Below are 27,279 nucleotides of genomic sequence, written 5' to 3' on the forward strand. Positions count from 1 at the left end.
AAAAAGGAAAAAAATAATTTCCTAAAATGGCAAAAAGTAAGTATATTTTAACCATTTTGACTAAAACTGCACATGCTGAGTGATAAAAAAAAAACTGTGTCGACTTTATCACTTATGACTTTTTTTTCTTGTAGTCATTAAAATTGTCTTTGCTCAGGTATAGTGTCCCAAGTGTGTAATCCTTGCCAGTGAGGAGTCTGAGATTGAGGCCTGTGGTTCCAGGCCATCCAAGGGAAAAAGTTCTTGAGGCCCCCATCTCAACCAATAGCTGGAAAAAGTGTTACATATCTTAAAATAGGGACATCATGGAATAAAAGTGAGACCTGATTTCCAAATGTCAAAGGAAAAAGGATCCATTGTGTAGCTTAATTGTAAAGCAGCTGCTTAGCAAGTTCTCACTGTATAGTCATTGTGTATTTTGAAATGAGGGAAAAAAATTAAGTTCCTACAGTGATTCACAGGTACAAATATACACATGAACATCAGTAAAGATGAGAAACAAACTCACCAACATATTAAAATTTCTAGAAGGCAAATTTAAAAATAGTTCTATCTTTCCTGACTACATTCTGAAAGACGACCTTAAACTGGTCTGAGGTCAAAGTTTGAACATAAAGTTTCTTTTATGTAAATGAGTAAGTTTAATGATTTTTTGCAAGATTGTCCTATGTGCTGTTTGTTCATTTAAATTTTTGTGAGGGACACAGTTCAGTGCCCTTACTAAAATAAAATTACAAAACAAAGGGACTGTAGAAATATCATGAATGACTGGGAATCCTGATCCATCCATTTCCTGAGGAAGTTGCCTTTTTTTTCTGATTTTGTAGCAATGCTAGCAACATCCCAGAAGCATAACTAAGAAAATGCAATGGTGTATATAGCCCACTTAACATTATGGCACATATTTATGCTCAGTAAATGTTAGCTATTTATGCTATAATTGCTAATTAGAAATATTTATCTTGCAAATAATCTGTTTTGCTCAGAAATGAACACAAGTACATTGCTTAATGTAAAATAAGCCACTATCCTTAAATTTCTGGCAAATTAAGCCATTCAATATGAATTAAATTCCAAGAATTCTGCTGGGAGCTGAACTGAATGCAAAACTCCTGTTATTTTTCTGGTACCAAGGTTTGAAGTCAGGGTCTTGTGCTTGTTTGACTTACAGTCTATAACTCCCTGAGCCATGCTGCCAGCCAGGGTGCTAGTTATTTGGGAAATGGAATCTCACAGATTTTTCTGCCCAGAATGGCCTCAAAAACAGTTTTCCAGATATCAGTCTTTGAGCAGCTAGGAGGATTGGAGATCTGAGTTGCTGGTATTCAGCTAAACCTGCCATTCTTATGCAAAATCTAAGTGTAGCTGGAGACTTGGAGTAAGAGTCACAATGCTGATTTTGCAGTCAGTGTAAAAATACATCTGAATGGGCAGTAGCTTGAGGAACTTCCGGTGAAGACGGCGGAGGAGCGGCTGAGCCCTGCAGAGCTCCCTCCGATATCGTAGTTTCTCACCTCATAGAAAGTGTTTCTCCGAGAAAGACAGCCAAAGTAAGTTCTAACAGTACAGGGATTGTGAACAGGAAGGAAAAATCGACTTTGCTGGTCTGAAAACACAGTTTTGAGCTCCGGGCTGCGTCCCGCCGCGGCGCCAGCGCCGGCTCCGGCACAGTGCCGGGCACAGCCCCCCGCACTCTGTGCAGCTAAAGCGAGAAATACTCCAGACGGCAGCCGAGCACGGAGGTCCTGACATCGCAGAGACAGCGTGAGTACCCCAAAAGTTATCCTCACTTGTGCCCACAGTCCAGCTTCTGGAAGGCATCCCTGTCCCCACCGCCAGAGCAAAGCGCCATCTTTGCCACTGGCATAGGGTCAGACCAGACTGGAACTGAAGCGGGCCTGGGGAAAGCGAGGTCAAAAAGCCATCTTTGAAAAGGGCAGGAGGGGCGGAATCAGTGAGAACCAGCTCCGCCCAGAAGAACGCCCCCTGCTCTGGCGGGAGGCGAGTCCGGGGATTATACAGAGATGCCCCGCCCTCCAGGCCGGAACTCCTAAACTTAAAGCAAAAGCTGCGAGCAGCTACCAGGGGCATGGAAACAACAGAAGGAGGAACAAACAGTTCCGGGGACAGCTAAACGGTCCCGTCACAGAGGAAGCTAATTCCCAGCCCAAAACGGAGCTGCATTCCATAGCTACCTATGCCAAAGAGGCCGCCTCCCTCAGGCAAGCAACTCTTAGTGGAGCAAAACAGCCCAGAGGCGCCACGCTCTGCAGAGTTCACAGTCTAGTCAAGTCCAGGCATCAAAGGCAACGGCCCCACAGCAGACAGAGGAGCCACAGTTCCTGTGACTGCCCACGTCCCCATCGACAGAGGACGCCCAAGGCCTGCCTGCAAGCTGTGCGAACCTCAGAGACCCACGATTGCACCAACAGGGGAGAAGGTCAGAACAGATCCACTCCTTGCCAACTGAAATCAAGTCAAACCAGCCAATCAGGAAAATAGACTGCAGTCCATTGCAGAGAAACCAGAGACTGGTTTCTTTTTCTTTTCAAACATTTTTTTTAACTTTTCTTTTAAATTTTCTTTTTAATTTTTTCACACCTGAAACATCATTGGCTGTTTTTTTTTTTTTTTGTTTTTTTTTTGTTTGTTTGTTTTCCATTTTTACTGGTTTGTTTTATCAAGTTTTTTTTGTTTGTTTATTTGCTTGGGTTGTCCCTTTTCTGTTATTTTCCTTTTTATTTACTTATGCTTCCTTGTTAAATAATTTTTCTCTGTTTTGTGCATCTGTCTTCCAGTATTTTTACTTCATTTCTCTCGTTGCGTCCTCTTCCTTTAAAAATTACTTTCCTATAAATAACACCTACACCCTTTTCTGCTAACTCTCCAGTGTCTGTCATTTTATCAATGTGCTTTCTACTGATTCTACTCTTCTCCACATTTCCACGTCACTGAAACTAAACCAAAATCACCCCCCCCCCCAATACACTTTACTCTATTCTCTTTACTACCTCCAACTTACCCCCCTGAATTACTGCCTGGACCTCCAGGCTCCATCGACTCCTGGTTATTGGATAGAGGATATCCCAGCTTAATACGAGTGAATCAAAGGGGTTCATAGAGAAAGTCAGTCCTAAAAGAACTTAATATAAAAACAAGAATTGCGTATAAGGTTGTAACAGTAAATAAGTAACTACTGAATACAGGGCCCAGGATCAGATGTTATATTGAAATTGTATTCTTTAGGAACACCAAATCTAACTTTATGGACAGGTATACAAGTTATCTGTATATAATTGTGAAATTGTAAGATTTACACAACAGTGCTTGGTAAGGGCTGCTTTGGGTCTTAAACAGTGCTCACAGGTGCTGGTAGACTGGCATTCCCAATTCAAATGGGCAGAAGAAACACAAGAAAGATGGCAAATAATGAAGTCTTATCCCCCACCCAAAACAAGCAGGAAGCAGAGCAGTCAAGCAAAAACATAGAAGAAAACCCCCAAAATGCTCTACAAAGTTTACTGATAAACATGATAAATGAAAAGTTTGAATCACTTCAGTCAATTATGTTAGAGCGTGAGGAGGCAAAGCAAAAATTAATGGAGAATTTCATGGCATCCACAAATAGAAAGATAAGTGAGCTTCAAGAGTCAAATGAAAAGATAGCTACCCAACTTAAAGATTTGAGAGACAACACTCAAAACCAAAGTAATGAAGTTAATGAAGTAAAGAAGTCCATACAGGACCTAAGAAATGACATGGAAATCATCAGAAAGACCAGTCAGAAGGAAAAGAGATTCGAAATCAAGTAGCTAGCCTACAGTCCCGACTAACTGAAGCAGAGGATCGAATCTCAGGAGCTGAAGATTCCTTAGATTCTATGGAGAAAGATCAAAAATCAATACAAATCCAGTCCAAGCAACAAAACAGATCGCTACAGGAGATTCAAGACACAATCAGGAAGCCCAATTTAAGGATAATAGGTATTGAGGAAAACTTGGAGAAAGAGGTTAATGGGATAGGCAACCTATTTAACAGAATATTAGCTGAGAACTTCCCAAACATCCAGAAGGAAAGGCCTATACAGATACAAGAAGCATTTAGAACCCCAAATAGACCAGACCAGAATAGGACTTCCCACCGACACATTGTGATCAAAACAGCTTCAGCAGAGTGCAAGGAAAAAATACTCAAAGCTGTTAGGGCAAAGAAAACAATCACATATAAAGGAAAAGCAATCAGAATTACCCCAGACTTCTCAGCAGAGACCATGAAAGCAAGGAGAGCCTGGAATGAAGTATACCAAACTCTAAATAAAAATAACTACCAACCAAGAATTCTGTACCCAGCCAAACTCTCCTTCATAGCCGAAGGTCAAATAAAAGTCTTCCACAATAAGGAAAAACTGAAACAATATATCTCCACCAAACCAGCTTTACACAAAATCCTTAAAGATGTACTATACAGGGAAAATAATCAAGATCCCAACACAGACATAGAAATGAACCCTAATTAGTAAACACTAGATCAAGAAATGGGAAGACACAGTTTTAAACAAGACAGTGATAATGAAAGGAACAAACGATCACCTCTCAATCCTAACTGTCAACATTAATGGACTTAATTCTCCAATCAAACGACATAGGCTCATAACTTGGATCAAAAATCAAGATCCATCTTTCTGCTGCCTCCAAGAGACACATCTATCCAGCAAAAGCAAACATCTTCTAAAAGTGAAAGGCTGGAAACAAATCTATCAAGCAAATGGCCCCCATAAGCAGGCTGGAGTGGCAATCCTAGTATCAGACAAAATTGACTTCAAATTAAAAAAGGTAAGAAGAGACAAAGAAGGTTACTACATACTAGTAAAAGGATCTCTTCAACAGGAAGAACTAACCATCCTAAATATCTACATGCCAAATGCAGGAGCACCCAACTTCATCAAACAAACACTACTTGCTCTAAAAACATTCATAGACCCAAACACAATGATAGTGGGGGACTTTAACACTCCACTATCACCTCTGGACAGATCAACACGCCAAAAACTGAACAAAGAAACCACAGAACTAAACAATTGCATAGACCAACTAGACTTAATCGACATCTACAGAATATTCCACCCAGCAAGGACAGAATACACATTCTTTTCGGCAGCACACGGAACATTCTCCAAAATAGATCACATCTTAGGGCACAAAGAAAATCTGTACAAATTCAGAAGTATCAAAATCATTCCCTGCATTCTTTCAGACCACAATGGAATAAAATTAGAGCTCAACTCATTCAGCCACCACAGAAAATCCCACAATTCATGGAGACTAAAGAACACACTGCTGAACCATCAGTGGATCATTGAAGAAATTAAAACAGAAATTCAAATGTTTATGGACTTCAACCAAGTTGAGGGCACAAAGTACCAGCTCCTTTGGGACACAGCAAAGGCAGTACTCAGAGGAAAATTTATATCTCTGAGTACATACATCAACAAACTGGAGAAACAGCAACTCAGTAATTTAAGGAAGCACCTCAATTTTCTGGAGAGAGAACAGCAAGCCAAACCCCAAGTCAATAGACGGAAGCAAATAATTAAAATCAAATCAGAATTAAATCAATTAGAGACAAAAAAAACCATCGAAAGAATCAACAAAACAAAGAGTTGGTTCTTTGAAAAAATCAACAAGATAGACAGACCCCTGGCAAACCTGACCAAAGAACGAAGGCAGCACACTCAAATAAACAAGATAAGAGATGAAACAGGTAGCATCACCACAGAAATAACCGAAATTCAGAAAATAATAAGGGACTATTTTGCAAACCTTTATGCCAACAAATTCGAGAACTTGGAAGAAATGGATGATTTCCTAGAAAAAATTGATACCCCCAAACTCAACTATGAAGACTTAAACCTTCTAAACAGACCCATATCCAGTATTGAAATAGAAACAGCAATAAATGATCTCCCATCCAAGAAAAGCCCAGGTCCAGATGGATTCACCGCAGAATTCTACAAGGCCTTCAAAACAGAACTCACTCCAATATTTCTCAAATTCTTCAATGAAATTGAAAGAGAACGTTCACTGCCAGACTCATTTTATGAAGCCAGTATAACCCTCATCCCAAAACCAGGCAGAGACTCATCACGGAAAGAGGACTACAGACCAATCTCCCTGATGAACATAGATGCAAAAATTCTCAACAAAATTCTGGCCAATCGACTTCAACAGGTCATCAAAAAAATCATACACCATGATCAAACTGGATTCATCCCAGGGATGCAAAGCTGGTTTAATATACGCAAGTCAATTAATGTAATCCACCACATCAACCGGAGCAAGGTAAAGAACCACATGGTTTTATCGCTGGATGCGGAAAAAGCGTTCGATAAAATTCAGCACCCATTTATGCTAAAAGCCCTGGAAAAACTGGGATTCCAGGGAACATTCCTGAATATAATCAAGGCAGTTTATGACAAACCAACAGCAAGCATAACTCTAAATGGTGAAAAACTAAAGCCATTCCCTTTAAAATCAGGAACAAGGCAGGGATGTCCACTCTCTCCCCTGCTCTTCAACATAGTACTAGAATTCCTAGCCAGAGCAATTAGGCAAGAAGAGAATATAAAGGGGATCCAAATAGGAAAAGATGAAGTTAAACTTTCTCTCTTCGCAGATGACATGATCCAATACCTAAAGAATCCCATAGACTCTACCCCCAAGCTACTAGAGCTGATACAAAACTTTGGCAAAGTTGCAGGATATAAAATAAACCTTCAAAAATCAACGGCCTTTCTCTATGCTAACAACCCGAAGACCGAGGCTGAAATCAGGAAAGCAACTCCTTTTGCAATAGCCCCCAAAAACATAAAATACCTAGGAATAACCTTAACCAAAGAAGTGAAAGACCTCTTTGAAGAGAACTTTAAAAGCTTGAAAAATGAAATTATGTCAGAACTAAGAAAATGGAAAAACCTCCCATGCTCCTGGATTGGGAGGATTAATGTAATCAAAATGGCAATATTGCCAAAGGCTATCTACAAATTCAATGCAATACCCATTAATATCCCAACACCATTCTTTAATGAAATAGAGGAAGCAATCCAGAAATTCATATGGAACAATAAAAGACCTAGAATAGCAAAAACACTCCTAAGCAGAAAGAACAGTGCTGGAGGAATTACAATACCCAACTTCAAGCTGTATTATAAAGCTATAGTAATAAAAACAGCTTGGTATTGGCACCGGAACAGGCCTGAAGACCAATGGAACAGAATTGAAGACCCAGAATTAAACCCACAGAACTATGCCTACTTAATCTTTGATAAAGGAGCTAAAACAATAGTATGGAAGAAAGATAGCCTCTTTAACAAGTGGTGCTGGCAAAACTGGCTCAACACATGCAACAAACTAAAACTAGATCCTTATATATCACCCTGCACCAAAATCAATTCCAAATGGATTAAAGACCTTGAAATCAAAACAGGCACCCTGAAGACACTAAAGGAAGGAGTAGGAGAAACACTTGGGCTCCTTGGCACAGGACAGAACTTCCTTAACAAAGACCCTGAAAGGCTACAAATCAAAGAAAGGTTGGACAAATGGGACTGCATCAAACTCCAGAGCTTCTGCACGGCAAAGGACATAGCTCTCAAGATAAACAGAAAGCCCACAGACTGGGAGAAGATCTTTACCGGACATTCAACAGACAAAGGCCTCATCTCTAAAATATATGCAGAACTAAAAAAATTACCTTCTTCCAAAACAAAACTGCAAAGAACCAATAGCCCCCTCATCAAGTGGGCTAAAGACTTACAAAGAAACTTCTCTGATGAGGAAATGAGAATGGCCAATAGACATGAAAAAATGCTCTACATCACTGGCCATAAAGGAAATGCAAATCAAAACAACATTGAGATTCCATCTCACCCCAGCAAGAATGTCATATATCAAGAAAACTAATAATAACAATTGTTGGAGGGGATGTGGCCAAAAGGGAACCCTACTTCATTGTTGGTGGGAATGTAAACTGGTTCAGCCACTCTGGCAAGTAGTATGGAGATTCCTCAGAAGGCTCAATATAGAACTCCCCTATGATCCAGCAGCCCCACTGTTGGGTATCTATCCAAAAGCCCACAAACAAAATCACAGTAATACTACCAGCACAACAATATTCATCGCAGCACAATTTGTCATAGCGAGAAGCTGGAACCAACCCAGATGCCCCTCCATAGATGAATGGATCAGGAAAATGTGGTACATTTACACAATGGAATTTTATGCCTCTATCAGAAAGAATGACATTGTTCCATTTGTATGGAAATGGAAGGACTTGGAAAAAGTTATACTAAGTGAAGTGAGCCAGACCCAAAGAAACATGGACTCTATGGCCTCCCTTATTGGGAATAATTAGTACAGGTTTAGGCAAGCCATAGCAGAGCATCACAAGGCCCAATAGCTATACCCTTAGAAACACATAAGATGATGCTAAGTGAAATGAACTCCATGTTATGGAAACAAGTGATATATCACAGTTGTAACTACTTTCAACGTCCTATGTGTATGTGTAGTTTCTATTATTGATGATGTTCTTGTATCACCTTCCTATGTTTGTACCTACACTATCTCTGTAATCTTATCTGAGTATATTGGAAACGGTGTTTACTGGTATTGGAAGTAGGAAATTCAAAGGGAATACCAAATTCGAGAGACACAGGGTAAAAAAAGAGAAATAACTACAAAAGCAATACTTGCAAAACTGTTTGGCGTAAGTGAACTGAACACCTTGGGGGGGAGGGAAAGGGGGGAAGGGAGGGGGGCATGAGGGACAAGGCAACAAACAGTACAAGAAATGTATCCAATGTCCAACGTATGATTCTGTAACCTCTCTGTACGTCAGTTTGATAATAAAAATTTGAGAAAAAAAATACATCTGAATGGACGGTATATTTCTTTATAAGATGCAAAGTGTCCTGTGTAGATGGGTACATGTTTCAGAAAGAATAAAAAGTAGATGCTCATTGCATTTCCTCAAAGAACATGTTTTGCTTGAAAATGCCCTGCGTAATGAATTCTAGATTTGCAAGGCATCATCCTAAAGAAGGAAACAAGAAAACCTGAGTTCAGTAAATGTGACTGATTCATGTAGTTTTTATGTCAAATCTGAACTCATTCAAGGACTGGATGAGTTATAACTTGGTGAATCTGAAAATGATGAGGGAGAAAGTATTTGTTCTTATTGCTACACCCTATTCCAAAGCATCACTTCTGCAGTGTTTTTATTTTAATTTTCTATAATTAAATAGAATTCTGGTAATAAGCTTTATTTATAAGAACCATTTGAGGAACTAGAGCAATGGCTTTAGTGGTAGACTGCTAGGCTGCAGCAAAAAGGCACATGGGCATAAGGCTCTACATTAAAAACAAATGGCTTGCACTAGTGGCTCATACCTGTAATCCAAGCCACTAAGAAGGCTGAGATCTGAGGACAGGGTTCTAAGTCATCCTGGATAGAAAACTCTTTGAGACTCTAATCTCCAATGAACTAGTAGAAATTCAGGAGAGGTCTGGCTAAAGTGGCAGATTTCTTGCCTTGAATGGAGAAATGAGAGCATGAGGCCCTGAGTTCAAGCACCGACTACTGACAAAAGAAGAAAAGAAAATTACATTATTCAAAGAATTTAGGCCAATGGCTGCTAGCTGACACATATAATTCAGCTTTTAGGAAGCTTTAACTTGGAGGATCAAGGTTTAAAGTACAGGAAGCAAAATTTGTGAGAGTTCATCTCCAATAAAGAAGAAAAATGCCAGTCTGGAAGCCTGGTTCAACTGGTAAAGCAATGGCAATGAGCACATAGACAAGAACAGACCTTGAGTTCAGATCTCAGTACCAACACACACACACACACACACACACACACACACACACACACACCCCACACACACACATTCCCAGTATGTTAATTTCTGTGGGAATGTGAAAGGAATGCTAACACATTTTAATATCCTTAATGCTTTTTAAATTAGGTTATATTACTCTATACATTTTGGGCACATTTATATGTCCCTATTAAATAACACTGTTTTTGATGACCCAACAATATGTTGATAAGATGTATTGTTTCATTTTATCTCTATAGACTGGATTAGATAGCTGGAAGTTTTTAAACTCTGTAAATAAGTTTCGCTCATTTATTTTCATCAAAGTTATCTACTATTTTTTTTCCTTTTTAATATGACTTGCATTTTTTTTAATTGAAAGCTATGTGTGATCAGAGTGGTGAAAGTAACTCTAGTGAATAGGGCTCCTGGAATTCAGTGATGTAGTGGTAAGGAATGGAGGCAGGAAGAATTCCAGTGATTTTCAGAAATGGTGGGAACACTGAATTCACAGGCTAGTGTGTCTTACTGCATTTGCTTTTAGTTTTTGTTTTTCTAAAATAAATATTTATTCTATTCTTTTACCAAATTTTTTCCCTTTTATTTATTTATTGTTATTGTAAAGGTGATGTACAGAGGGGTTATGGGGGGTACGTAAGTCAGGTAGTGGGTTCATTACATTTTGGACAATGTCACTCCTTTGCTCACTCTGATCTCCTAGTTTTTCCCCTCTCATCTCCACCCACAAATGGTATAGTTCATTTTCAACAAAGTGTCTAGTGAATGCCACTGCTGCATTTGTTCACCCTTTGTCCTGCCATTTCTATGCTCTCACCTTACCTTCCCAAAGACAGACAAGCAAACAAGACAAAAGGAAGTGAAAACTCAAACAGCAACAAAGAAAAGAAAAACCTCTTGTTTCCATTTCCTGGAGTTCATTTCGATAAAATACTATTTTATGTGGTAAGGTGCACATAGCTATTGTGCCTACGTGATTCTCTCCCAAGAGGCGCTCTGCTTTTTTTTTTAAACTCCACAGATTATTGTCTCTTGACCCAGTTCCTTCTGAGAAAATTCTGGTAGCCAGCATTCTAAGAGACACAGTAAAAAATACCAAAGAACCCCAGTATTTTCTTAGCATTTATTTTTTCAGGTAAACTTTATTGCCAGTAAGACCTTGCTCTTTGAACCTGACCTATCCGAGGTCTGATGTCTTGGAGCTCTTATAGCCAGTTGTCTATCTGATTTTTTTCCCTTCCTACTGGTCTTAAATTATACAAATAACTTGATTTTTTAACTCAGTATTCTTTTTACTTTGTCCTTCCTTATCTTAATTTCTAAGTATTATTTTCTTTCTTTTTTGCCACTAAATATTTAAAACTTCAAGACAAGATCATTAGTTGGTTTGAAAATATCTCAAAGAAAACCACAACAATTTATTCTGACACTTTATTCAAAAACAACAGTATCAATAAAAGATCTAAAAATTCCCTTTGAAAAATGATGAAACCTCTGTTAATGCAGCAATCTTAATTTTGATCCACTAATTAACTCTTAATTTGAAAGGTGGTGAATTGCCTTAAGCTTCAAAGACTAAGCATTCTGTAATTATATGTTTTTAAGAAACATATAATAATTAACATTCAATTCAATAATGTATTCCTATGGCAGAGTTCTTCTACTTAATATTCAGAATATATTTAGAATCGTTGCTGCTCAAACAAAGGAAATAATACTTGGTTCCAAATAAATGAATGCCAGATGTTTAATTTAAAATTTTAGTTGTAGCTCACTTCATAATGTTGGAATAATATTCTTACTGAGTGATTTATGAGGTAAAGTTTATGTTTCAATTTCTCTAGAATTTAAAATATTTGATTGCTCTGTTTAAAAAAAGAAAAACCAAGTTTTATTCTCACTGTTTTGAAGCTGATAAAATACTGCACCGAATTTCAATGAAGCTATTTTTATTTCTTGAGCCTCTTTAATAAAACTTCAAAGGTTCTTATACTCAACCTTTTCATTATAGTCCAACATAATATACCTCAGTTAGGAAGAAGTGGTCCTGAAGTGGCAAATCAATATGTTGCAGTTTCTCTTAGTAAAGTTCCAGCAAGAACTTTTTTTTTCTTCTTTTGTGCCAGTCTTGGGGCTTGATCTCATGGCTCGAGCACTGACCCTGAGCTTTTATTGTTCACGACTAGTACCTACCCTCTACCACATAAGCCACAGCTTCAGTCTCAGCTGTTTTGGTGGTCAGCTGGAGATAGGAGTTTCATGAACTTTTCTTCCTGGGTTGGCTTTGAGCTGTGATCTTCAGATCTCAGCCTTCTGGGTAGCTAGGGTTATAGGTGTAAGCACTTGTGCCTGGCAAGCAATATTTTTTTTTCTTATTTATTGTCAAAGTGATGTACAGAGAGGTTACAGTTTCATACGTTAGGCCTTGGGAACATTTCTTTCTTTTTTTTATTTTTTGGCCAGTCCTGGGGCTTGGACTCTGGGCCTGAGCACTGTCCCTGGCTTCTTTTTGCTCAAGGCTAGCACTCTGCCATTTGAGCCACAGCGCCACTTCTGGCCATTTTCTGTATATGTGGTGCTGGGGAATCGAACCCAGGGCCTCATATATATGAGGCAGGCACTCTTGCCACTAGGCCACTAGGCCATATCCCCAGCCCTTTCTTTCACTGTTTGTTACCTCCAGGCTTCTAGGATTTCAGGCCTTTATCTACTTCCATGTGTATCAGGTTACAAAACATCTAGTCCATCACTAATGGTTCCAGCTCTTTCTTAGAAGCATCTACATTACTTCTTGTGCACAGAATCGGCTGCTCACCCTGCCTTGTCATCCATGCCTAGCGTTTATCATGGGTTTTTACATCTTACTTAATGGCTCTATCCATAGGACTCGCAAGCCAATGTCAAATTTGTTTGCTTAATAAGGCCTATAAATCTTCCTTATTTTAAATTGAATTACTTTCTTTTTAAAGAAAGCAGGAAGTTTTTTTTTTTAATAATTACTTATTAGAAAGACAACCAACGATATGGGAAAGGATATTTACCAGCACAGCGACAGACAAAGGCCTGATATCTGTCATCTACAGAGAACTCAAAAAACTAAGCCCCTCCAAGTCCAATAAACCTATTAGGAAATGGGCAAAAGAGCTAAAGAGAGACTTCACAAGAGAAGATATAAAAATGGCAAAGAAACATATGAGGAAATGCTCAACATCCCTGCTAGTAAAAGAAATGCAAATAAAAACAACCCTGAGATACCACCTCACCCCAGTTAGAATGGCCTATACTCTGAACCCAGGAAACAACAAATGCTGGAGGGGCTGTGGGCAAAGAGGAACCCTTCTCCATTGTTGGTGGGAGTGCAAATTAGTACAACCACTTTGGAGAACAGTATGGAGGTTTCTCAAAAAGCTCAATATAGACCTACCCTATGACCCAGCCATACCACTCCTAGGCATCTATCCTAAACAGCAAAATCCAAGATATCAAAAAGGCATTTGTACTTCCATGTTTATCGCGGCACAATTCACAATAGCTAAAATATGGAAACAACCCAGATGCCCCTCCACAGACGAATGGATCCAAAAAATATGGTACTTATACACAATGGAATACTACATAGCGATTAGGAATGGTGAAATACTGTTATTCTCAGGGAAATGGTCAGAACTCGAACAAATAATGTTGAGTGAGACAAGCCTAGAACACAGAAAACAAAGGGGCATGATCTCCCTGATATATGACTGTTAACAAAGGGAGATGGAGAGACAGTAGAGACCAAGTCTGTGAATACTGTATATGTTCTTGATACATTGTATATTGCATATATGTCAACCTGACCTAGACAAGGGATAGAAAAACAGGTCGTAAGATATCATAAGAAATGTACACACTGCCCTACTATGTAACTGCACCCTCTTTGCACAACACCTTGTAAAAAAAATTTATGTCCAATTAATAAAAAAAAAGTAAAAAAAAAAAATTACTTATTCATTGGCAAAGTGAGGTACAAAGGTGTTACAGTTTAGGCCATGGGTATGTTTCTTGTACTATTTGTTACCTCCTCCCTCATTCCCCCCTCTCCCCTTCTGGTGTTCCTCTCCCCCCATGATTTATACAGTTGGTTTACACCAAATGGTTTTGCAAGTATTGCTTTTGGAGTCGTTTGTCTTTTTATCTGTTATCTCTCGATTTTGAAATTCCCTTTTACTTCCCTAGTTCTAATACCAGTATATACAGTATCCAGTGTACTCAGATGAGATAGAGTGATAGCGCGGGGACAACCACATGAAGGGGATACAGGAGGATCATCAACAAAAGAAGCTAAGGTTTCACATGGCATGTTCAAAGTAATTACACAAGTGATATAACACTGGTTTCCATAACATGGAGTTCATTTCACTTAGCATCATCTAAGTGCTCATAAGGGCATAGATATTGCACTCTTGTGATCCTTTGCTGTGACTAGCCTAAACCTGTGCTAATTACTCCCTCTGAGGGAAACCGTAGAGTCCATGTTTCTTTGGGTCTGGTTCACTTCACTTAGTATGACTTTTCTAAGTCCTTATATTTCCTTATGAATGGGGCAATGTCATTCTTTCTGATAAAGGCATAAAATTCCATTGTGTATATGTACCACATTTTCCTGATCCATTCATCTACTGAGGGGCATCTGGGTTGGTTCCATATTTTAGCAATGACAAATTGTGCTGGGATGAACATTATTGTATGTGTGGCTTTAGTGTGTTCTTCTTTGTGGTCTTTTGGGTAGATGTCCAAAAGTAAGGCTGCTAGGTCATAGGGGAGCTCTATGTTTAGCCTTTTGAGAAATCTCCATACTGCTTTCCTTAGTGGCTGAACCAGTTTACATTCCCAGCAACAATGAAGTAGGGTTTCCTTTTGGCCACATCCGCTGCAATATTTGTTATTGTTAGTTTTCCTGATAAAGGACATTCTTACTATGGTGAGGTGGAATCTCAATGTTTTGATTTGCATTTCTTTTGTGGCCAATGATGTAGTGAACTTTTTCTTATGTCTCTTGGCCATTCTCCTTTCCTCTTTAGAGAAGTCTCTTTTTAAGTCTTTACTCTACTTCTTGAGGGGGCTAAAGACTTTGAGGTCTGTTTTGGAAGAATTTAATTATTTTTTAGTTCTGCATATATTTTAGATATAAGGCCTTTGTCCATTGTACGGCTGGTAAAGATCTTTTCCCAATCTGTGGGCTTTCTGTTTATCTTGCAAGCTATGTCCGTTGCCCTGCAGAAGCTCTGCAGTTTGATGCAGTCTCATTTGTCCATCCTTTCTTTGATTTGTTATATTTCTGGGCTTTTGTTAAGGAAGTTTCATCCTGTGCCAAGGAGCCCAAGTGTTTCTCCTACTCCTTCTTGTACTGTTTTCAGGGTATCTGTTTTTATTTCGAGGTCTTTGATCCATTTGGAATTTATTTTGGTGCAGGGTGGTATACAAAGATCTAGTTTTAGTTTTTTGCTGGTGTTGAACCAGTTTTGCCAGCACCATTTGTTAAATAGGCTATCTTTCTTCCATCCTATTTTTTTAGCTCCTTTATCAAAGATTAAGTAGGCATAGTTTTGTGGGTTCTTTTCTGGGTCTTCAATTCTGTTCCATTGGTCTTCAGGCCTGTTCTGGTGCCAATACCAAGCTGATTTTACTACTATAGCTTTATAATACATCTTGAACTTTGGTATTGTAATTCCTCCAGCACTGTTCTTTCTGCTTAGGATTGTTTTTGCTATCCGTGGTCTTTTATTGTTCCATATGAATTTCTGGATTCCTTCTTCTATTTCATTAAAAAATGGTTTTGGTATATTAATGGGTATTGCATTGAATTTGTAGATAGCCTTTGGCAATATTGCCATTTTGACTATTTTAATCTTCCCAATCCAGGAGCGTGGGAGGTTTTTCCATTTCTTTAGTTCTGCCTTAATTTCCTTTTTCAGGTTTTTAAAGTTCTCATCATAGTTGTCTTTCATGTCCTTTTTTCTTCTTCTTTTTTTAAATTAAATTTTTATTGTCAAACTGAGGTACAGAGAGGTTATACTTTCATACATTACGCATTGGATACATTTCTTGTACTGTTTGTTACCACCTCCCTCATTCTCCCCCCCCCTTTTCCTTCCCCCCCATGAGTTGTTCAGTTCATTTACACCAAACAGTTTTGCAAGTATTGCTTTTGTAGTCATTCATCTTTTTTTACCCTGTGTCTCTCGATTTTTGTATTCTCTTTCTATTTCCTAGTCCTAATACCAGTATACACGGTTTCCAATGTACTCAGATAAGATACAGAGACCGTGCAGGTACAACAATAAGAAGGGGATACAAGAGGATCATCAAAAATAGAAGCTACGGTTTCACATCTCATGTTGAAAGTAATTATAACAGTGATATAACAGTCATTTCCATAACATAGAGTTCATTTCACTTAGCATCATCTTATGTGTTCATAAGGGCTATTGGGCTGTTGTGATCCTCTGCTGTGACTAGCTTAAACCTGTGCTAATTATTCCCTATGCTGGCCATAAAAGACATGCAAATCAAAACAACATTGAGATTTCATCTCACCCCAGTAAGAATGTCCATTCTAAGAAGGCTAAACATAGAGCTACCCTATGACCCAGCAATCCCACTTTTAGGCATCTACCCAAAAGACTACAAACAAGAACACATTAAATCCACCAGCACAACAACGTTCATCACAGCACAATTTGTCATAGCTAGAATATTGAACCAACCCAGATTCCCCTCAGTAGATGAATGGATCAGGAAAATGTGGCACGTATACACAATGGAATTTTATGCCTCTATCAGAAAGAATGACATTGCTCCATTTGTAAGGAAAAGGAAGGACTTGGAAAAAAATATAGTAAGTGAAGTGAGCCAGACCCAAAGAAACATGGACTCTTTCATGTCTTTGATTAAGTTTATTCCTAAGTATTTTATGTTTCTTGAGGCTGTTGCAAAAGCAGCTGCTTTCCTGATTTAAGCATCAATCTACAGGCCATTGGCATATAGGAAAGCCATTGATTTTTGAGGGTTTATTTTATATCCAGCTACTTTGCCAAAATTTTGGATCAGCTCAAGTACCTTGGGAGTAAAGTCTATGGGGTTCTTTAGACACAGGATCATGTCCTCTGCAAAGAGAAAGTTTGACTTCATGTTTTCCTATTTGGATCCCCTTTATGTCTTCCTCTTGCCTTATTGCTCTGGCTAGGAATTCTAGTACTATGTTAAAGAGGAGATGGGAGAGCAGACAACCTTGTCTTGCTCTTGATTTCAGAGGAAATGGCTTTATAGCCCATTAAGAGTAATGCTCATTGTTGTAGACAGCCTTAGTTATATTCAGGAATGTTCAATGCAGAAAGTTTTATCGTTACTAATTAATTCCATGCAATCCTATAATCTACTTGAAATGATTCAAGTTCATTATAGCCACACTGATGTTCCTGTTATAGTGACAACTATGTCACATTTATTCACTGTGTCTCTTTTGCATTGTTTACTTTGCTTTTTTCTCTTGAATTTTCAAATGTTACCCAAGTGTCAAGTCCCAGACTAGGTCCTACACCAGAAGTTTTATTCTGGCATTAGTTTGTATTTCCTATTTGCAATTTAATCCCTAACTAATGTCCAGTATGTGTTATAATAAATAGAAGAATTTTTAGATAAAACTTGATTAGCCTACCCTCTACTTATTTCTTCACTTCTTCCTTCCCTCCCCCTCCCTTCTTTCCTAATGCTTTCTTTCTTCCTTCTTTCCCTCCCTCCCTCTCTCCCCTTCATCTCTTCTTTCTTTTTGTTTGTCTCCATCCCGTCCTCTTCCCTTTCTTTTTCTTCCTTTTGCTATGGTGTCAATATGTTTTATCTCCTCTCGAGTTCATGTTGAAATTTGGTCCTCTAATGTAGCAGTATTAAAAAATGGTGGAACTTATAAGAGGTGATGCATCATTAAGAAAGATGATTGCCTGTCATGTAGGACCCAGTTGATTACAGCAGTAGTGAGTGAGCTCATCCTCTTGCAGGACTGGATTAGCTACTGCAGGAGGGGATTATTACAAAAAAGTCTTCCTCTAAGTCTTGTCTTTACCACACATGCCTACTTGCCTTTCCAACCTCTGCCACATTATGAACCAATAGTAGAACTTTCCCAGATATGGCTGTCCAGTCTTGAATTTCTCATCCTCTGGAATTCTGAGCCAAATATAGTTATTTGCTTTGTAGTTTACCTAGTGCCAAAGGTTATTTTAGCAACAGAAAACAGATTAAAACACCTTATTTATGTTAACCACCTTTTTTTGTTTTCATCCTTTTCATTTAAACTATACTTTTACCATATGGAATTAGAATAATTATGTATTGAAAATGTCATATTATGCCATTGTCTCTTGGTGTCCAATCTCTCTTTAGTATTTTTGCAGTGACATTTACTGCATGTCCATAAGTACTTATGGACATTTAAGAAAGTTCCAGATATGAGAATATGAGTGTGACATGTGAGGCTTCTGGGATGTATTAATGCACTTGGTGCCTTCTTCAGTCCTTTTGGTCAAAATACTCAGTTCTGAGGCCATGGAGTCAACTCTATCCATTCACAGAGGGACAAGCTCATGAAAGAGTACAAATATTTTTACTTTTAACTTAACAGTATTATTCCTCTTTATGTATACTTGGATATCCAAAATATATCTACTTCAATATTTATAACAGTGTGCAGTAGGCTTTTGTTTAAAATTATTTTCACATATAAAAATACACTATGATAATTTATATTCTTCATTAAGGGGTATATAGAGGCATGCTACTAACTAAACCTAATTCAAAGAAGATTTTTGGGATGGATTTGCAAGAACCATTAGTCACTAGCAAAGATTTATTAGGATGGATAGAAGCAACCAACAAGCATTTGGTATAGTTGCCACGATTATAAAGAATATTGCATATATTAAACATAAACCAACTTGTGAGCATGCTGAGGTTAACTAGTTTTTGAATGTCATCAAGTTAGTAAGTGGAAGTAATGGGATTTGAACTTTTTAATGCTAGATCCAAAGCCTACTGTGCTGTATGGTCAACAAGTACATTATGTCCTTTCCAATATCTGTGGGGCAAAGCTACCCACACAATTAATGGCTCTACCTATGTGACCTGCTTTATGTAACTTGAGGTTAGAAAATATACCTGTGAGCTCCACTGAGAGTTTTACAAAAATCACACTTCGATATAGCAAAATGAAAGCTGAGAAAGTAAGGTTGAAATTTTATTTCCATTTGAGAGAGAAAAGAATAATAGAGAGAATTTCTTGTGGAGATTTTCTTTCAGGTTCCTATTTTCTAAGATTATGTCATAGGCAACAGTTTTGCCAGTTTGGGGAACAGGCTATAGGCCCTTACATACTCAACCATCTTCCATTTTTCTAAGCAACAAATAAACATTAAGAATCAATATATTGTTGGAGCTATTAACTTTAGTAGGTAATCACCTCCTAACAGACCTTTAATTCCATAGACTATCATTACTTGCCTTTCATACAGGCTGTGTATGTGTCTATGTGTGTGTGTGTGTGTGTGTGTGTGTGTGTGTGTGTCTGTGTATGTGTGTGTGTGTGAGACACCTGCACACACCCACATTCTGACTGAAGGGAAAGGATATAGAAAATATTGTCCTATTATTTTAAGGGACAAATATTAAGATGAAATTGGCTAATTGTATGCAGTCAATATTCTGGTCCTATCCTTTATTCTATTGGAGATAATGCTCCATTTGTTCTCCCTTCTTCACTGCACACATTTGGCACTATGAAACTAGATCATGCATTCAACTATTAAATTTTAAATATTAATAAATTTAAGATAAATTCATTCAAAACTTTAGTACCTCATTTGCTCTTGCCACAGAATCATGTCCTTAATAGTCACATGAAGCTAAGAATCCCTCTACTCAACAGCACAGATGCACATTTCTGACATCATATGTCAGGAAATTCTGTTGGAAAGTAATGCTTCAGAGCTGTGTTTCTTCATCATGTTACACATTAGAATCACTTAAGGAGTTTTAAAAATACAGTTTCCCTGAGAGTCCTTCAGGATAATTTAATCAGAATTTCTCATCATGGCTCTTTCTGGAATGGGTATTTTCAAAATTCTAGACAGCTATTTTTGAGTTTCAGTTCCACATGCAACACTTTATCTTTCCTTAATCAACATCTTTCTTTGGAAACAAACTTTTTAATCAGTCATTTGAACATGACATAAAAATCTATCCCCTCTTAGTTAATCAAATTTCCCCCAAGCAACAATAGCTGTAATGAAATATTAGTTATATGTCTCTTGAATTTCATATCCAATTTTATCTCCCCAGTTAATTCTCTTCCTAAACAAATAAACATGAGATTGTTCAGCTTTTACCTTATTGTGGTATAGGGCGATTGTGTAAACCAATTTTTGATTTTCAGTATTTTGTGGATGTATTTCCTAATCTTGAGTATTTACAGAAGTCTATGGTGAAGTACCTGACTTCTCATGTAGCTTTGTTCTAGATGTGTTTGAAAGGACATAATCTACATATTGAATAGCATAGGACAATAGTTAAGACTGTGGGTTTTGTGGATAGCACTAACAAGATTTAATTCCAGTACTTCCTTTAAACTGAAGACCCGGGGAAATTATTTTGTATTTATAAATTTTGCAAATTTTGGTTTTTTAACAACAGAAGTTGTGTCATAAGGAAATAGATGCAAGTAAATCTGAAACTCTTAGACAGTGGTGATCTATTGTTGAAAGTATTTTCTTTCTTTTTTTTTTTTTTGCCAGTCCTGGGGCTTGGACTCAGGGCCTGAGCACTGTCCCTGGCTTCTTTTTGCTCAAGGCTAGCACTCTGCCACTTGAGCCACAGCGCCACTTCTGGCCATTTTCTGTATATGTGGTGCTGGGGAATCGAACCCAGGGCCTCATGTATATGAGGCAGGCACTCTTGCCACTAGGCCATATCCCCAGCCCTGTTGAAAGTATTTTTAACGGCATGATTTAGACTAAACTGCATTTAAAAGCAGTTTGTTTCTGAACTCCCTCTGTGTTTACAATGGAAAAGAGGCATTGAATTAGTATGAAGTCTGCACTGGAAAGATAACTAGGGAAGAAGTGCAAGGGATAAGGCTGGACATGACCCTTAATTATAGAAATTCACTGCCTTAGTGTCCAAAATATAAGATTTTTTTCTGTACCTCTTTCATGCACTCAAAACTGGCATCAGTTTAATCACATACAGATGAAAAAATAAACTAGATCTACAGCATGTTTACACTAGCGATTTAAACCCAGTTCCAGAAACTGGGTTCAAAGATCAAAGTTCAGGCACATTTGGTTCATGGGGGAGGCCATGTTACTGGTTTTCAGCTGAAAGCAGAACCTGGTGCCCTTGATGGCAGAAAGAGGAACTCTGGGGTCATCAGACTATCACGGAAGTACTGTCCTCATAATATTATTTGTACCTTATACATTTGTGTAGGTAAGCACACCAATAAAAGAATTTGGGGGAACACAACCATCCAATCCTCATAAGCATTCTGTCCTTTGTCCCTTGGAATGTATGCCTTTTAGTGCAAGGAAGTCACATTTATTCTATGTCACCCGTCCCTGGTTTGAACTGGCTCCTGCACCAATATGAAGCTTCCAATCCAAAGTTTCATCCAAATACCAAAATCAAACATGAATGAGACTTGGATTTCATATCCTCCTGGTGAAAATTCTTCTACAAGCTGGATCCTCTGAAATAGTTTGATTCCGGAGTATAATGTCAGGACAGGCATGGAATAGACAACCTAAAAGGGAGAGGAAACACGAATGAAGGAAATGATAAATCCTCAAATCCAGCAAAGGCAAATTCTAGTAGCTCTTCCAGCTTGGATCAGAGGCCATGCCCCTTCAGTATGAGAAGGCTGCCATCCAGTATGCTGCTGTGTGAGAGGAGGGTCTCATCCCCAAGGCAATGGGCAGGTACACCTTGGCTTACCAGAACTGCAGAGGTAACCATACTGTGGCACCAAGAAAGAACCAATGCTGGTAACCATACTGTGGCACCAAGAAAGAACCAATGCTGGCCTGTGATGGGAAGGGCAGATCTGATTGTTTATGAATTTCTTTCAAAGTCACTATGAAATACTACATGTCTTCAAAGGAAAGACATTCTCTTCCTGTCTTTTGGAATCTAGGAAGTCTGACTTTTCTTCCTTTGATTTCATCTTCACTTCCTGCAGTTCAAACGCCCTGTGTGTCTGTGGTAATGGCTTATTAGGTCCATGTTTACACCTTTGCTAATGTCCCAACCAAATGATTATTTTCCTGGTATTTTCTAAATCATTAAAGTCCTAATTCCTTTTAGGGCAGTAATACTTTTTATGAAAACTGTTTTTTCCTCTTCCATTTTTCTTTGAGTAGTCAGGAGAACTAACTTGCTCCTTTAAAACTTGATGTGTGACACCATTTTCAAGTTTTATGCACCATATAACACTAGAACACAGCACAAGCTAGCGAGGTTCTTTGCCACCTGATAGTGCATGAAAGTCACCTTCCTCCAGTGTTCACTACTATGTTCTTCATTTCTCTGAGATCTTACTACACCATTCTTTCATGTATGTATTTCTAGCATGCCCCCTCCCCCCCAGCTCTTCTAGTCACTACTTGTCAAAATACTGAGTTGAGTAGTTTATAACTTAAAATAAATTTATTTGGCTCAAACTTCTTCTGGCCAGCTGGGTTAAATTTTTTGTTTGTGTAATTGGCATTTTCCTTTAAACTTTCAAAGAAATAGAGGTTTTTATCCTGGGAGAATTGTGACTATATGACTTAGATTTTTCTGAGCATAGTCTTCTAATACACTGAATGTATATTCTATTTCTTTCTTAAAAATAATTTCCATCTACTCAAACATTTTGTGGTCTGTTTCAATGATGTTTCCCTAAAAGCTCATACATTTACTTATTTGTTTGTTTGTTTGCCAGTCCTGGGGCTTGAACTCAGGGCCTGCGTGCTGTCCCAGAGCTACTTTTTCTCAAGGCTAGTGCTCTTCTGGCAGCTTATTTATTTATGGCAGTTTATTGGAGATAAGAATTTCATAGTCTTTTCTGGGTATGCTCATTTCCAACCACAATTCTCAGATCCCAGCCTCCTGAATAGCTAGGATGACAGCAGTGAGCCACTGGTGCTGGCATAATAACCCATATTTTGAATAGATATGTCTGAGTTGTTATCTTAGTAGTAAAGTCTACTTGAGAGTATTTACAAACTATACCTATAAATAATATGCTTTGTGTCAAAAAATAGTGTGATTTTCAAATGAAGACACTATTTTAGTGCTTTGAATGTCCCCTTGGAACAGGTTACAGACTCAAAATTTAGAATACAGGAATGGGCAACTCTCCCTTTCCTAAGACAATTTATTAAAGAAGCATTGTATGTACCCAAAAGTCGTGTGGAGGTAAGGGTATTAGGAGAAACAAGAAAATAGTTAAGCTACAGACATTTGAATGATCAGACAACAAGTCCAGAAGGAGACAAAATAATTGTGAATTCTTACTCTTCTGGTGACAGTATCTTTAAAAGCTGTCATAAAAGAAGCTAATTAAAAGTAATAACCTTCCAATGCAGAAAACACAAAAGGAACATAGAACATTATTTTGGAAGAATGCTAGTACAATGTGAACTCGCAGATGAAGCTGTTCTTTGTGAGACATTGATGAATCTAATTCATGTTTACTCATGTCCTGTCCCTGTTTAGCATTAGTATTGGAGCAAAGCCCAAGTGTTAACTTAAGGAATCATGATTAGGGAGATAAAGTAAATTCGACCTTAAAATGTTAAGTCTGGATCAAAAGGAAAAAAGTTTTTCAATATGCATGTGTTTTGGCCACGTCTGTGGATAGCTGATCACCATCAACTAAAGTGGCTGACTTAGCTCTGACTATTGCTTTTGTCATTTCATCCCATGACACTTAAGATTTGGCTCATTACACTGATTCTTTAGTGCCAACTTAGCATAGTACTTATATTTGAAAGGTACCTATATGTATTTTATTTCAGACTATAGATTAAATAATGTTAAAAAAATGAAATACACAGGGCTGGGAATATGGCATAGTGGTAAAGTGTTTGCCTAGCATACATGAAGCCCTGGGTTTGATTCCTCAGCACCACCACATAAACAAAAAAAGCTGGAAGAGGTGTTGTGGCTCAAGTGGTAGAGTACTAGCCTTGAGCAAAAAGAAGCCAGGCCCTGAGTTCAAGCCCCAGGAATGGCAAAATAAATAAATAAATAAGTAAAAAGAAAAGAAATACTCCTTGCTAACAAATACATCCCTCAGGCCACATAGCCAAGAGCAAGAACACAGTGTTATAATAAGAGTGCATGAACAGGTTCACATGCATGTAAGGAAAGCAAAAAAAGTATTCACACATTTTAAATAGCAAAGGATAGAAAAAAAGAAAGGAATTCTCCAATACTCAAAAGATTACCCCCCCCCCATCCTCTTTAATACTTCTAGTGAGGGACCTTAGAATTAGTTCACTACTTAGAGTTTTTGTGGCTCACAAATTTCAAAGATGGCTTTGCTTTATAAAAATTAGAGACTGGGTTTAATCTATAGAAAAAAATATCTTTATGTCAGAGGTTATCATAAAGACTTACATTGACATTTCTAAGGAAATAATCTAAAACTATGAGAAAATAATTGGTCTATTTGTCCTTTATAATAGATAAACTTATTTTCATGTACTCCTATTTTGAAATATATAGCTTTACTTGTATGAGTGTCAGCAACAGCAACAACAAAAATTAAAGGACTACGGATTTCTGTTTTGAGATGGGAATTTTATTGGAACAGCTATGTATAATCAGGAAGTGTGATTAAACTGTGGAAAATCGATGGAAGTCTGGATGAGGCAGCATAAACTCAAGTTCAAAACAGCATGAGTTACAGAAGAGGACCCTATCTCAAAATCAAATGGTATAAATATGTTTTATTTGGGGTGGGGGGATGAGATCAAGGGGAGAAATGCAGAAAAATAGGGAGAAGAAGGGTGGATAAATGCATTACATTCAAAGTACAAAAGGGAAAATGGAACCAGGTGAATTTAAAGATAGGGTAGGATTGGGCTGAGATGAGATTGAATGATAAAAGGTGTGACGTTGATAGAGATGAATTATAGTCATAAGCTGACATATTTAATTGAAACCTCTTTATACAATAACTTAAAGACAAAGAGATAAGAAAAAGAAGAAAACAATAATTAAGAAAAAAGAAGGAATCAAGAAAAATTTGGAAAAAATCCAACAATTAAGTATTTTAGATAAAAACTTGAAGTCTTCCTCCCTAGTATACTTTCCCTTATATTTTCATCTTATCTGAGTCTCAGTATTAATACTGAATCTTCTTGTCCTCCTTGTCTCTCTTTACATCATAGCTCTATCATTTTCCAACATAGCATAATTGACCTATTTTTTTAGTCAACCATTGTTTTTTTTTCCACTGGTAGAATATGAGTATTATCACAGCAGGGATATATTTTCTCCTTTATTCCTGGATTTATTTGAAGCTCCTAAAATAGTGTTCACTATATTATATTAGTGTTCCATAACTATATCTCAGTGTATAAATGAAATTGACATTTGGACCAAGACATAAATGTTGTAAGGGAATAAACCATGTGGTTATCTAAAGAAAACTTATTCCTGAGGAAGGCAGTAGAAAGTACAAAGAACAAAAACAGACCTTACAAACAGCAGGGATGTCAATGTAGCTAGAAGGAATGAATACTGGTGAAATAAAGATGAATGGCTAGTAAATGATAGAACCTAAGTCAGATTCAATGGTTTGCCTTAGAGCCTATGTTACTAATTCTTACAAATTCTTACTGGTTCTTAATCTATGGTCAATGTAGCCTATGTTAGTGATTCTAATGAATTCTTACTGGTTCTTAATCTAAAGTCAATATCTAACAGTATCACTTACTTTGAATTGATGCAAAATCCATGAATAAAGGAATCAGCGTACTTCATAGAAATATTGTGAGAATTACTGAAGTTTTTTTTAAATGACTAATAAATTTTGGGTTACTCCCTCCCATGTCCACCACTTTATCTGTTGCATATGCTTTACGGTGTTGAATCTGAGAGTACTTAAAAAGATACTATAGAGTAGATATCTTCCAGTCCTGAAATCTAAACCAGAGACCCATTAGAAAATCTAACCTCCCAACATAATCTCAAATATTCTATGAGAGGATTATATGGAAAGAATAAATTATCAAGCAAGCCCAATTTGTAAAAATTGAAATCAGTTGGAACAATTGCCCAATCAGGGAATTACCAAAAGATGAAACAACTAATTTTGAATAATAGTTTAAGCTATGGTTGGCCTTCAGTAAACTGAGTTTCCCATTTGGGAATCATCTGTGGTGAAAGATAAGGGCCCAGGGGCAAAGATAATCCTAATTACAATCCTTGGGATTTCCACATTTATGCTTGAGGGTCAACACCAGTTCTCTCCTCTGTGCCTATGTTCAATTCACAGAGAAGAAATCTGTAAATATTGTTTATGGGACTAGAGATTAACTTCATGAGGCAAAATGTAGACCCACAGCATCAAATGAAATCCATGGCAGTAGAAGCTTCAATCAGGGATTTTGATTTTCCATTACCTCAGAATATTCCCATATATAATAAAAATAATCATCCATAATTGGGATCTACATGAAGCATATTTAAAGCCTAACACTTAGACAAGGGTAATATCTGTATTTTCTAGCAATTGGATGATTAAACATATCTTGAGCATATGTATGTACATTAATTAGTCTTCCTCTACAATTGAAAAGAAAACTCATGAAATGCATAGATTTTCCTGCCATAGCCTCCTCTGCTTACCTCAGCATCAAATGCTGGCATCACTTATTACATTTCTAGATATATTGAAGAAACTGCTGCTTGACTGAATAATTGGGAGAAGGAAATCTATTGGCTTAAGTAAACATACTGAAGATAAGGAATAAATCAGGCAATAGCCTTTGGGGCTGACATCTATTATACACAGTGGACACTTTGGGAGTCCATAGTACTTTTAGAGATCTTTACAAATGTTCTAAGACTGAAATTCAACTTTCAGGCAGAAAAGAATGTCTTGATACGTAAGGTTAATTTATTCTTTTTACCAATGAGGATATAAAAATATTTTTAAAGGGAGGAATCCATGAAATGTAAACATACTTTATGCCATTTAAGTGGTAATTCTATACTCAATATGTCCTACTCAGAATATAAGCATTTCAAGTGTTTTCATATAGATTTCCATAACAGTTTGAGGGAGATGGTGCTTGGAGTTTGAACT

The sequence above is a fragment of the Perognathus longimembris genome, chromosome 8, assembly GCF_023159225.1.
Source record: "Perognathus longimembris pacificus isolate PPM17 chromosome 8, ASM2315922v1, whole genome shotgun sequence".
NCBI lineage: Eukaryota > Metazoa > Chordata > Mammalia > Rodentia > Heteromyidae > Perognathus > Perognathus longimembris.